Consider the following 15,064-nt stretch of genomic DNA (forward strand, 5'->3'; position numbering starts at 1 on the left):
TAGTTTGTAAAAATCTATGCCTAATATACCATCTGCTCCGATGTTGTTACAATTCGAGATTTTTGTAATATATAGTGCATGTTGTACTTCCTTTTGAATAAATTGGTGTGTTAGATATCCCTGTTAATGATATTGAGTCTGAACGTGTTGGGCCATGATTTTTCTTTAACTTTGATTAACTTCAATTTTGCTTTGAATAAAGAAATTGATGCTCCTGTATTAACTAGTAATATTGATGTTTCATTATTTGCTATGCTCAATCTAATCTTTATATAATCAACTCCATGTAGCTCTAATGAGTAAATTGATCTAGGGTTTGAGGTGACTCCTGTTGGTCTAAAAAATATTGTCTTCTACTTCCTGTATCTGAGCTGTAGTATGGTATATGTTTCGTTGTTGTTGCTCTGTTTCTTCATTTGTTATTGCCCTTAGATTTTTGTTTGATCTGTTCTGATTATTGTAGTTGAGCTGTATCTTTCGTTATTGTATCCCTGAATAAATCTGTTGTTATATCGAATATTGTTTCGCAGGTTGTTATTGTAGCTGTTATTGTTGTTATTTCGATTGTTGAACTTGGTAATATTTCTGTTATTATAGTAGTTTCTGTAAGGTTGGTTTGTATTTAGACCATAGTTGTTTTGTTTGTTCCTATTCTAGGTTTCCTTGGTTTCTATGATAGCTTCTACTGTAGTGTTGTGTATTTATGTTAAGGACATTAGTAGTTCTGTTTGTTTCATCACTTTCATTCTCCATTACTTTCTGTGTTGCATCGGTTATTGTTGCAAAAGCACCTGCCTTCAACAGTATTTTAGTTTCAGAGTTTGCTACCTTTTCTTTAAGTGTTAAGCGATACCTGTTTTAATTGCCATATCATGAGCTATTTATTCTGGAATTCCTTGTTTAAAAGAAAGTAACTTTAATTTTTCTGAATTCAATTCGACCTCATTGCAAATTGATTGTGGATTGATCCCTTGTTTTATGGATTTTAGCTTTGCTATTTTTATCAGGTGTTGTTTTTCTTCGCATCTTCTCTTGATATCACTGATTAATTCTTTAAAAGTCGTTATATTGCTAGGTAACCCTATTCTAGCCTTACCAGTCAGTCTGGTTCTTATGAATTTTACGAGCATTTCTTCATGATTCGGATTTAACTCGAACAGTATCGTGGATGCGTCCTCAAATGCATCAAAGGTATCGGGTGACCCGTCATATGTGGGTACAAGACATGTGGCTATGTTAATATCAAAATAAGCCATTTTAATTTTTATGCAGCTTAAGTAAGACAAATATGATCTGAGATAAGAGTTTAAATGATAATCTACTGGTTGTTAACAGTGTTAATTTGATATTTTTATCCTCTGAGCCATTTTATAGACAAATCAGATGAATTGTTACGCGAGTCGTCATTGGTTTTGATGTACTCATAGCAATTATAATTTGTATTAATGCATTCAAAGTTTTGCTGAATTCTAATAGTTTGTTAAAAGTATATTTATGTTTATGTTTTTCGATGTCATTTTGAATATCTTTAAATGTTTCTTCGGCTTTAATTCTTAATTGTGTTCTTGTACAAGTTCTGTGATTAGGATCCTGTATTTTTTAAATATATGTTTCAAAATTTCGATTTTATCGCTTATAGTAATCATTCCATTTTCATATTATTTTCACTTACTTCCTATTTCATATTTCCTAGCTTTTAAAACCCATTTGACTTTATTTTAAAGTTACAATACCTTAATGGAATATGCGACGTGCATTTTGTTGCTGCTTATTTATACCGGTGCTTGGAGTTCATTCAACATTCATTTCGCACTTACACTGCACTAAATGTTTTATTTTTCATTCTGAACTGTATAGAACTTGCTTGTAGCTGTTTTTTCATCGTTATTGTTTTTATTTACATATGGGTTACTTGCAGCCAGCTTCTTTTGTCTTCTTTTTTCTTTTTCGTTTCTTTTCTTACTATTTCTTTTCTAGATATCAGCGTGAAGGACATACAATGGATCAAGATGGGCCATCACACAAACGCCTAAAGGAAGATAAAAGGTACGCGAGTGTTTTAGTGAGGTCGCATTGATCCTAAGCTAATCTGTAATACAGATGGGTTACGAACAATGAATCCTCACTACCCACGACATGGACGGTTGGTATGGAAGTCGTGGTTGCTTTTGAAGGTTTCACTCCGCGATAACAAAAAAGACGAGAGCCACGATGAAGCTACTTATAAGAATTAACCTTTTATTTCTCAACATATCAAAACTGTGCGATCAATTTGCCTACATGTTAAATATTATCTAATTAATCTATATACGTTCTTTAGTAATGCGTTCATGTGCTTAAGCGTATCTTTAGGTAAGAACTGTGATGTAGAATATCCTTTTAAATGTTTTAAGAGATTATTAAACTGTTGATAACGATATCGTTTCACTCACTAACTGTAGCTGTTCTATTTTTGGTAGACGCTTTTTGGTCTAGACCAGCGTAACGGTTTATGGTGCGCATTGGTGAAAACGAAATTGCCATGAATGAATTCGTTAATCACCGAGAAAGGATCATAGAGGCAGCGTCAATACTCCAATACCCTACCGCAGGATGCAACTGCAGCTGCATAATCATCACGAATCATCATGTTTGCAAGCGGTGACGTGCGCATCACTCGGGCCGCGCTGGCTGAAGCAGTTGGTCGAATTGAACTTGGGCCTGGGGATGAACTAGCCGACCTACGCCAAACTGATATCGGTTGCGATCGCAAAGATGGACGTGCTGAAGCTCCTTCACTGTACCGTACCGTACTGGAAACTAACCACGAGCGCACGTACCCGATGGACGAGCTGAAGGTGGTGAACCGCCCCTGCACCTGCTGGTGCTGCTATACGTTTAGCTCGGCAAGATTCATTGCGCCAAACTGCGTTCGCTGAAAGTTGTGTCGTTGCTGGAGATGGACACCATCATCGGGAAGCAGTACGCACAGTACGGCGGCGAGGAACCGTACTGGCAGCTGAAGCAGCTCGAGCAGCTGATCATAAGCCACGAAATAGAGGTCGAGTTGAAGCCAACGTTCACTAAAACACCTACAGTTGAGCAAGGTACTGCACAAGGTACTGTTTTTTCCGGCAGTTGAGTCAGCTAAAGAAGCTGCGCCTGCAATTTTATATCGTGTTGACGTACTGCAGGCCATCGGGCAATCGTGTGTCCTGCTGGAGGACTTGTACATATTTAACGTGGCAGAGTGCAGCGGCAACCCATTGCGCTTGCAAGCGAACCCGCCCGGCTTGCGCCAGTTGAAAATTTTGCACAGCACTACGCCCCATTCGTTCGCGGACATAAGCTGCCGCGGCTGGAAAACTTGACGGTAGGTTCGGTGGCCGTCAATTGGCCGGCCTTCGCAGACCTGCATGCTCTCAAATACCTCAAGATCGAGATGCCGTGCAGAACACCAAGGTGGGTGGCGGTGAACAGTATTTGTGCCGCTATCAAACGAAACCGGAGCCAGCTACGCTTCCTGCGCTGCGTGATGTTCTCCGCACGCTCCATCATTGAAAATCTGTTTGCCATGCTGCCCTGCTTGTCCGTCCTGCGCACGCTTGTGCTGCAAAAGGTGGAGCGGTTGAACGATATTGTAGCACCCATGCTATCGCATACCCGCTTCACGCATGAATGCTACCAGCCGGGTAAAACACTGCACTTGCGTCCCGTGCTTTACTGCACATCCGGTTCCGTGTCTTACCATGGTGGTCGCACCTCCCAAATTGGAAATAAACAAGGAAGACCTTCAAAGTAGGTGATAAATAAGGAAGAACAATTTGCATAAGAAACGCATTAGACCTTAAGCAAAACATTGTAATTGTAAAGCCCACCAAGAAGGTGGCCCTCTTGACAAACATTCGTTCGTGAAAGCGCGTCAAGTTGCGAAAGGGAAAGTCACGAGCGTAAACATCTGGTGGACAAATGTGCGCTAACTTTCTTAAAATGGTAGTACAAATAAAACTACCAGAACGGACAGAAGGTCAGTTCTGATCGGACACAGGATCGTAAATCTTGTCCCTTCAACTCATTTATGAGCAGTATTGTCCCCTACCCAAGGTACGGATTTACTGTCTCCAAAAACGCACCGTGTATCAGTTCCATCAGGTCAGCAAAACTCCAATCCGAAAAGTTAACGTATGCTAGGTGCCATAACGTCGAAAGTTCCCACGGTTCGGCATAACTGGAAGTCCGCTTTTCACCTGACGCATCACACCGATAGCAATTGTTACGCAAGGCGAACTCAGTGCTAACTCAACTCTGCGACCAGGCCTATGACGCGAACCCGTATCGAACCAACAACATTTTTCTTCACCACATGGTGACCGTAACAGTTTAAACAAGTGCGCGTAATCAATCGTCATATCGACTCAAATAAGTGCAAACAAAACAAAAAGTTTCCTATTCGAAGCGCTTATGGGCCTGACGCGGTCTATCGCAATGTTCATGAATGCTCGCTGTCTCATCAAAGTTCCGGGATCCAGTTGACTTTCCATCATCGGGAGATCGAGCTTGGCCTCCCGAATGCCGTAGATCCGACAATCTTGGGTGGCATCCGCACACGTTTTCGGCGACCGCGGTATTCTGAAGCGCGGACGGACTTCGTTGATAATCTTTTTTTTTTCATCGCGCTCGATCGGTGTGTGATATTTTATTTCGTTCGTGTTCGTGTCGGTTCGTCTTCAATTGTGCCCTTCCTTGTGACTGGTCGGCCCGCCAATTCCCCCTTCCCTTCCCTGCTTGCGTCAGGCCACTTTGTCGGCCACGGTCCATTCCGTTTTTTCCCCATCGCGGGCGGGCAAGAAATATCACCGGCCAAAACGAATCACGCCTGAATCACATCCCCGTGGCCGCAGTCGCGAGTGTCAAATAGGCCCCGGCACGAAGGAAGGCAAATCCGAACATCCCCGTCGTTAACATACCAAAACGTACGGCCGCCATCATAACTGTTTTGACTGATATTTTCACTACCATCACTGCTACTACTACTACCACTATTGCCGTGGCCACTGGCCATTGCTGGTGCAGCAAGAAATCACAGCAGTGTTTTCAAAATACCTCAACGGGCGCCGCACAGTGATTTGTTGTTATGAACGGTGCAATAAAATGCGTGAAGCAAGTATGGTTCACCGTGAGTGCATTCGGTGCCTGCTACTACTACGTGCGAGGGTATCAGCAGAAACAGTGTATTTCGTCGTCTGTTTGCTCGCGGTGTTGTTATCACAAAGCAGGCCGCGCATCGAGCCGCGAATAAACGTGGAGCACACACACCGACTGCATGCAGGCAGGGGCACACACACACACATACAGGATTAGGATCGTGAGGTGCAAGGGTGTGTGGACCTTATTCGAGAGCGTGTGAAACTAGGAAACGAAAAGAAGGAAATGTGAATACTCACAACTAGCTTAGCAACTCACCTTTGATTATACCCCGCGAGCGAACGAGCAGCGCTGCAATTTCGTCACTCGTCACTCATAGCGGCTGGTTGTGCTTTCTCACTCTGCTATTTCCAAGTTGATTTTACCGCGATTTTCTTGGTGTTTAAGTGCTTGAACTGTTTTCGTTCGGTTAATTTGCACTCGCGCGTTCACGTATCACAAATTTACCTGTGAATTGTACCTGTGAATTGTACGGTTCAACATATAAACATTCCGATCCGCCTGCGGTTGTTGTGACCACTCACTGTGCAGTTGAACTTTGCGCTATTTTGCGATGGCGTCCGTGATCTGTAAGAAATGTGAAGGTGCTATTAGCAACGATCCAATTCCGTGCTTCGGTCTGTGTGAACACTATTACCACGATAAGTGTATTGACTTTCAACCCCGCTCTTGCGTGATTTTAAGAAGTCACAAAATTTATTCTGGGCTTGCGCAGATTGTACTCAGCGTTTGCACGGCCTTCTCGTGATGCTGCCTACCTGTTGGAATCGTTGCAGTCCGATTTCCGCGATACCTCACGTTCTGTGCAGGCGACATCAGCTGGCTTGCGACTTGAACTTTCCTCTTCACTGGATTGTTTTAGAAACGAAATAGCTTTGATGAAACAGGAATCAGCATCGTCAATTCGTTCCGTGAAAGATTTCATCGACTCACTTACTGCTTCTCACTCAATGGAACGCAACTACTCACAGGCTCCACTACTCACAACGCTTGATGAAGTTAAGCATGGCATCAAGGGCTTGATCTCATGCACCGTGAGTTTCTACTTCCTTCAACTCACTAATGAACAAGCTCAACTCTCATCTTGCCACGCATACAACTACATCGAGTGCTCACCATTCCGCGATTCCTGCTACGCACTCAACGACCACGAATCCAGTTGCGGCCTCTAAGCTCACCCATCAAGCTGTTGGTGAGAATCCTTCCAAACGTCGATTGATGGATCGCTCTCCCGACTCGTCGCCTACCAATACCGTTACACGCGCTATGCTGTCATCGGGTACAGGGTTGTCCTACAACAATATTACGACCGTTCCTGAACGCCCACGCCGTACTTGGGTCTTTATCTCCCGTATTGCTCCTGATACTCCGATTGAAGCGATCCGTGAAATGGCCTGTTCCAACATAGGGACAGACGACATCTTGGTATACAGCCTTGTACGACGCGACCGGGATCTTTCTACGCTCCTACGTATCTTTTAAAATTGGTGTACCGGATTCGCACCGGGCTATTGCTTTGGCTGCTTCAACCTGGCCTCGCGGGATCTTTTAAGGAGTTCATCGACCTTAACCCGCCCGTCAATGTTTGGCGACCCACTACAGCAGCATCCCATGCACCTTCTGCGCCTGTTACCCGTGAATCGGATCATCATTCATCGCCACCTTCTATCAACACACGACACAACTGCGAAACGCTGATTTCACTATTTCGCCCGATCATGGTCCTATGAGCTTGCTTTATACGCAGTACTTTCAGCAAGCGTAAACCGGCTGATCCGGCTGAAGATTTTCATGAACTACTGACTTTACCCGAATTGATGGAAGCTAACCCTGCATCTAATACACACAATCCGTCTGACTCTCTTCCGCCGTTAATAACTTGCAGCGAGAGCACTCCCGGCATCTCTCGCCTTCATTCCTTCGATCGATCGACTAAACATCTACTATCAAACGTAAGAGGATTGCGCACAAAACTAGACGAGTTACGCCTCTTCTATCTGAGCTTGATATGGATGTGTTGGTGTTAACTGAAACATGGCTCGATGGCTCAATTCCGTCCTCTCTTATCTCGGAGGATGCGTATGTCATCTATCGCTGCGACCGAAATCCTCTCAACAGTAACCGTTGCCGTGGTGGTGTACTCATTGCCTGCTCTTCCGTGCTGAACACGTCAACTTTATCACTGCCGTTCGACTCGCTGGAGTCTGTTTGGACAATTGTTAAGCTTCAAAACCTTGCAATCTATATCGGCGCCGTTTACATCCCACCCGATTTGCGTTCTTCCGAAGTAGTCCTTGACGTTTTACATGAGAGTGTTAGTTTCGTTGCTGGCAAACTTAAACCAAATGATCTTATGGTGTTACTTGGTGATTTTAATTCACCATCACTCTCCTGGCAACCGTCGGCATCGTGCGTTAATCAGTTCATTTCTACTGGTGTATCTCGTGAAAATGTTTCTCTGCTTGATGGAATGTCGGTAAACGGTTTGCTGCAATTATCCGGCATAAAAATATACGCGGAAGACAATTAGATCTTCTATTTGCCAATGCTGCCTTTGAGTGCTGCCCCGTCATAGCTTCACCTGTTCCACTCGTCGCGCTAGACAATCATCATCCTGCTCTTTGACAAGCGTGCTCTTACGCACTCTCGCCCTGCATCCTCCCAACGAATACCTACGGCTCGTATGTTCAATTTTAGGAAAATGGACTACAAAAGCTTCATCGTATATTAGCCGATACCGATTGGTCCTTTATTGATGCTGACTGTGACATAAATCAAGCTGTAGCAGCATTTACTAATGTAATCACTTCCGCCTTCCCTTCCTGCTGTCCTCTCCTTAAACCCGCTCCTAATCCTAAGTGGTCAAACAGAGCTTTACGCCTATTAAAATCGGACAAAACCGCGCTCAACGCGCCTACCGTTTAAATAATACTTTACACAATCTTTTGTGTATATAAATATGCGGCTAAGGCTTATCGTTTTCTTAATCGCCATCTGTATCGTCGCTACGTTAGGCGTCTTCAAATGCGCTTCACTATTGATCCTGGGTCATTCTTTCGTTTTGCGAACTCTCGGCGAGGCTCTGCTAGCCTTCCATCCACCCTGTTTCTTGATCTGTCCTCTGCTACGTCCAATCCTGATATATGTAACCTGTTTGCCAAACATTTCTCTAGTGTATTTGTCGATCCTAGTACTTTTAAGGTTCCTTTGGACGTAGGCTTGTCTTACACGCCCTCTGATGTGATATCATGTAATTCAGTCGTTGTAAGTGAAAGCCTAGTAAAATCCGCTTTATCCAAACTTAAAACTTCGTTTTCACCAGGCTCCGATGGCATCCCTGCCTGTGTTTTGAAAAATGTGGCATTACCTCACTCCTATTCTCACTCGTCTTTTTTTCCGCTCGCTTAGTGTAGGATTTTTCTCTAGTCAATGGAAACTAGCTTGGCTTGTTCCCATTTATAAGAAAGGTGACCGCACACTAGCATCAAACTACAGAGGCATCTCTATTATTTGTGCGTGTTCTAAAATCCTCGAGTCAATTGTCCATTTATCTGTAATGCCTTGTGTAAAAATTATATTTCTACGGAACAACACGGCTTTATGCCCAATCGCTCAGTGTCCACCAACCTAATGTGTTTTTGTCTTCTATATCACTATCTGTCTAGTGGTAAGCAAGTAGACACTATCTATACCGATTTCAAAGCGGCATTTGACAGTATACCTCTATCATTACTTGTTGCTAAGCTTCGAAAACTAGGTTTCGGTGGCTCTATATTGCCGTGGTTCAACTCTTATCTTGAGAATCGTTCATATGCAGTTAAAATCTGTGGCTCTTTCTCTGAATGTTTCTTAGTTCTTCGGGTATCCCTCAAGGTAGTGTCCTTAGTCCCTTACTGTTCATTCTCTTCCTCAATGACTGTACTTCGATCCTTCCTCCTAACGGCTTCTTGCTATATGCGGATGACGTTAAAATTTTTCTTCCTGTATCTTCTACAGCTGATTGTCTAGTCCTTCAATCCTGGCTCTGTAAATTCTCTACATGGTGTGCTTCTAACGGTTTAGTCCTGTGTCCTGAAAAATGTTCTGTCTTGTCTTTCTTCCGATCTTCTACAAGTATAACTCATGCTTATAGTGTCTGTGATGCCCTTATTCCGTGCGTCCTTGCTAAGGATCTTGGCGTCTTCTTTGACCCGAGTCTTTCTTTCAAGGAGCACACGGACTATGTCATCAACAAGGCCAACAAAAGTCTTGGTTATATTTGTCGCATGTCCACTGAAATTCGTGATCCTTTTTGTCTTAAGTCCTTTATTGTTGTTGGGTCCGTTCCGTACTGGAATATGCCTGTGTCATCTGGTCTCCTGTTCAACTATCTCTGCTCCAAAGGATTGAGAGGATCCAGAGACGTTTTACAAGGATCGTATTTCGTAGTTCGCTGGGTCATCACTCTATTCCGCTTCCTTCGTATGACGATAGATGCACTCTATTAGGCCTTGCCAAGTTGGAGCACCGCCTCTCGGTCGCTCAGGCTTTTCGTCGCTGGCATATTGCTCAATACGATTGATACTCCTTCACTTCTGTCGCGCTTACATTTGTATGCACCTTGTCGCACCTTACGTTATCGTTTTGTCTCCAGTTACCTATATGTCGTACACGTTTTGCTCGCAATGAGCCTTTTGTAAGAGCTATGTCGTCTTTAATAGTACTTCTGATCTGTTCGATTTCAACATATCCTATCCTGTCTACCGATCCCATCTTCGCTCCTTTTCCGTACCATAAACTCCTTCCAACTCCTTCGTGAATAATTGTATACTATAGTCAGTAAGTACTATTGCTGTAACCCAACGTGGCCGAGCAATTAATAAAATAAAATAAAATAAAGTAAAATAAATAAAAATAATCGAAATATATTTGCGGTGCCTGAAACGATCACAAAACTCATGGATTAATATAAATGTACCACGATGTTCTGAAAGCAATATGATTCAACCACTCGTTGGCGGGTTGCGTGCACTGGCGTTGATCAAACGCCCGTCCACTACTAGTAGCCCTCGGCCGTCAAGGACGGTGTGAAGCGAACTGTCCTTCTCCGAATCGCTACGCCTGGAATGAACGATCTCAGTTTGACGCATTGAACTACAGCTATCACGTGAGTATGCTCCCGGTTCGATATGCTTAACCAAAGTGTTTTCTGCATCCGCTAGCTCCTGTTGGGTCAACATTTCATCTCTAGACTGCCTCTCTTTAGACGGTCTCGGCTCTGATGGTTTCTAGTGCAAAATGCTTCTTCAACGATTTATTTTGTAGCTCTTCACTTACTCCATCACACGAGCGCACATGCAAATTCAAGTATGTCGCACCTGGGACGTTCTTGGCGATTGGACAGAAACCGTATATAACCCATCCCAGCTGAGTTTTGGAAGCAACGGGCTCGTTATACCTTCTTTCAACGCTATTGAGTGGTCTGGTCACGTGACGATTATCAATTCCTATTTTATGCTATTTCGATTCTATTTTTGCATTAAGTCATACAATTTTTTTATAAAATATGTTTGGTTCAGCTTGTAAGAGTAGTGCGATTCGCTTATTTAAAACCCATATCGGACATACAAGACAAAATAAATTTAGTAAAATGAATACATTCTTAAAACCAAATATCATACCTTACGTCGAAAACATCACTTCCATAATTGTATATTAGGCTAGCTCAAAAACTAAATCACGTTGGTTCTGTAATGTTTCTGGATCTGGATGGATGGAATTTAAAAGCCAAAAAATAGTTTTGTGTTCTTTGGTTTTAAATGTATATTTTTAAAGTAATGCATCAAAATATTAGTACAATATAAATAAACAACACAATATATAAAAACGGTAAGGACCGATACTGTCTCGTCATGGTAAACACAGGCTCCTCGTCATGTGTACGAGAATCATATGCCACCATCCGGCACGGAAACCACAACCAAATGGCTACATATAGTTAGGACGGCTGACCAAACTCACCGTTGGCACGTTTATTCTATTTAATCGAATTGAATTTGATATAAACGGTCTAGTCTAGGAGGCACCTAAAATATAGAATCAGATGATGTTTATATTATTATAGACTACCATATCACAAGGAACTGTAGTATCTTTACTACTTTCCAGATGATAAAATGAGCCATGAATATTAGATTGTAATAGTGCTGACATTGGGCGATGAATAATTCATGTGAATCATAAATCACTGAACAATGATTTCAACTTAAATGTTTACTTAATTTCCTTCTTGTTGTTTCGTATCGTTCAGATCGTAAACATTGCAAACTAGCGTCGCACACATACAATCACATCCCTTAGCTGATTCTTCTTCAGCTTAGCTGTGAAAACGGGGTTAATACGTGACCTGGTATTTCAACAGACCTTGGGACAGAATCAAACAATTTTGATTTGTCCGCACGCACGCCCGCAGTAGCGATTACCGCTGCCTTTTGAGATTCAGTTTGACAACAGCCGTCGATATTTGATTACAGGCAGCAGTCGCAATATAGCTTGAAAAATACCGATTTATAAAATGTGGATGCAAAATACTAGTTTTAGTGCTCTACAAATGTTTATGAATCGAAAACAATTCATTTATCATACCCGTATACCAGAACATTCTAATATTTCTGGCTTTTAAGCGGTTTCAATTTGTTAGAAAAATGAAATTTCTATCAAACTTGAAGCAAATTGTACTGATTTGACATTTTATTTGTCAAATTTGGAAAACCGCGTACAGGTGTCCCCGAGATACGACTGTATTTGGGACCAAAAAAAATGTCAAGATCGGGGAGTTGTGGAATCTTAGGAATATGTTTGTAACGGTTATCTGCACAGAAATCAAAAAATATATCAATTTCGTCTCAATGAAAACTTTAAGTGTCAAAATTAAATGGTCCAGTACACGCCAAAGTTTACGCTTCGTGTGATGTCCGTATATGGCAGGAGGATTCGATTGTGATACAGTGGAGCGCCGTTTATCCGAGCTTCGAGACTTGACCTCGCCCGGATAAGCAAATAACACGGATAATGAGTCAAATTAAATATTTTATCACCAATTTCTGATTAGGTTTGAAAAAATTTTCTTATTTTTAATAAAAATAACCAAGTTTTATTTACTTCATGTTTTTCCATAAGAATATTTCCAATTTGCCATGAATTATAGTGTTTTTGTTATGACAATGCTCTTATAACCGCTTTTTCAAATATCCTCCTCATAACGCAATAGCACGGATAAATGGCGCTCCACTGTACAGTCTGTTCCCGAGTTACGCGGTTCTCGACTTACGCGGATTCTGAGATACGCGGTTTTCTAAATTTGACAGATCAAATGTCAAATCAGTACAATTTGCTGGAAGAAATGTGCAATGCAGTATGAATTGCAGTTTTGCTAATCCACTTACAAGCGAAAAATATCGGATATTCTGTAAAAATCGTATCAAATAAATGAAAAAGTATAAAAAGTACTAAATTGAATAAAACCACCGAGTAACCAATTGTGTTTTGGTAAAAAATCGCGAAATTTGACTTACGTGGATATTCGAGTTACGCGGATTCTTCGGGAACCCAGAAACCGCGTAACTCGGGAACAGACTGTACGTAGTTTTACCCACTCTACGGCACATCAACCACACCAGCCATTCGGGGTTATACGCATACATCAACATATGATCGAATCCACACCTGTCATTTTGTTTTCATTTTTCTACAGCACGGCAGTCGAATTATTCGGGATAAGCCTGTAATTTGATCGAACGCGGGCCGTCGGGCACCGTCCCTTTGAGCGGAGGGGGCGGGGGGTGGGGGTACGATTTTAGCACGTACGTACGGTTTTGGCACGTAGCACGAGGTGGAATGGACTCATAAAGTAGACAGATTACCCCCGGCAGTTGATCGTACAGGCGATCATAGGAACCCAGAAGAGGTTCCCTTACTGGAAACTCGAAATAAGTTAGGGTAGGCGAAGCTTTTAGGAGATGTTACTTCCTTTCTTGGTCTTATTTATCGATAAAATATATTGGTTCGGTGCAATTTCTTATTTTTGTTTTGTATTTTACTAGGTGGGAGTTTCTATGTGGTTTAATTTACAATGTGTCTGGGAGGGTGTGAGGTGTTTCGTCGCTGCTTGCCTATGCTGCAGTTTTGATGTATTGGGCAAGAAGGTCATGGGCAATGGGTGCAATCGTCACCGCGCTTGTACGTTGCTATGTGTTCTCGGTGACGGTGACGATTGCTTTTGCTTATGTTGCATGTTTCGGTTGTTTTTGCATGGACTGTGTGGCCTGAACTCTTCGGGTTTGTTGCTTTGGTCTGATTTGCTGAATATGTTATAAATGTGTAACAATAGTGTTAGTTGTTATTATGCTTAATACCAAATTATTTACCATTCCATCTTTTGTGTTCGGATGGCCGATGAAACGTTGATAGTAATGACGCGAACACAAACTACAATTTACAACTTATATTAGAACAAAATGGTATATCCGTGCCACGCTGACACACAACCGTTCGCCACCAAAGCCAGATCGGAAGAGAGCGAGCAATTCCTTAATTCTAATTCTCCTGATTTTCGCCTTGCCTATCTAGTTTTCGCCTCTTCGTTGCGTCGCCTGACTGGTATCGGCAGCTGTCTCCAGGGTGAGCAACAATACAATCACAACACCATCAATTTTGGTACAGTCTGAAATCATTGGTTAAACTTCGATTCCCTGCCAACTATTGAATATGTGCTTTTTAGTTGGCACGTTATTCCATACAAAAAAAATTCTCGGCAGGACATGAGATTTTTGTTAAATTTTCAAAACTGGTTTTCCCATACAAACGCATGCTTTTTAATTTAACTGTCAGCCAACTATCGAGCGTTCAACTATTGAATTCTGACTGTATAACCAACAAATCAATACCGTCAACTGTTTTAAAACAAATCCGCTTTTAGTTTATAAGATTCATAAGGTTTGCTAACAAGTATGTCTCGTACAGCTTTCATGGTTTCATCTTTATTTTGCGCTTCACCTATATTCGCTGTTACATCATCGTTCACTATCATTACAAGCACAGGATAACGACTCATACATTCTACATGTTTCAACCTGGTACCTGGCCAATGTTCTGTAAATGCAAAGAACACGACTGTGTGCTTTCATGACACAAGGCATGTTTGATAAATTCCGGATGAAAGGCAGAATTTTTCTTCTTTTGGCACAACAACCGTTTTGATTACCACAACAATTACCGCTGTTTTACTGATTACACATAACAGGATAGTCAGTAGTGATGGGTAATCCGAGCGGAGTCATGGATCAACTCCGACTCCGGTGCGCAAAATATGACTCCGACTTCGGATCACTACCGGATTCAACTGATCAGTCCGATCACTCCAGATCATTCCGGATCAATCTGGGTTACTCCGGATCAATCTGGATTACCCGGATCAGTTAAAATGAGTCCGGATCAGTCCGGAGCAGTCTGAATCAGTCCGAATGAGTCCGGATCAGTCCGAATGAGTCTGAATGAGTCCGAATGAGTCTGGATCAGTCTGGATGAGTCCAGATGGGTCCGGATGGGTCGCCTACACGCACGGTCCAAAACAGCCGAAATCATACAAAACCATGAAAAGTCTGTGCCCTTTGTTTCGGCGTCCTCGTGAAGTTTACCTAGCCGAACTGAATGTGTTTGAGCCACACGAGCTCTCTGGCCCGTTCGGTGCACATTTTTGAAAAAGCTAGGAGCTGCCCCTAGGTTCGGGGTGTCACAAAATATTGAAAAGTGGTCAAAAACCGCTATCCAGAATCGGATGTAGAATCATTAGACGAACTTAAAATTGTTCTACGACCAATGTCTGCGACGTTTAGTATTCAAG

At 42.3% G+C, this 15,064-nt stretch overlaps 1 long non-coding RNA gene across 1 annotated transcript; it reads right to left on the minus strand.

The window, feature by feature from the left end:
* Positions 1 to 13,412: 13,412 nt before the first annotated feature.
* Positions 13,413 to 13,680, minus strand: LOC120908239. The gene is made up of 2 exons (XR_005741090.1): positions 13,590 to 13,680; positions 13,413 to 13,523 (listed from the first exon to the last, which is right to left on the minus strand). It is a non-coding gene; the product is annotated as an uncharacterized LOC120908239 (long non-coding RNA).
* Between the last annotated feature and the right edge of the window lie 1,384 nt (positions 13,681 to 15,064).

Source organism: Anopheles arabiensis, assembly GCF_016920715.1.
Source record: "Anopheles arabiensis isolate DONGOLA chromosome X unlocalized genomic scaffold, AaraD3 X_pericentromeric_contig0051, whole genome shotgun sequence".
NCBI classification, from domain to species: domain Eukaryota; kingdom Metazoa; phylum Arthropoda; class Insecta; order Diptera; family Culicidae; genus Anopheles; species Anopheles arabiensis.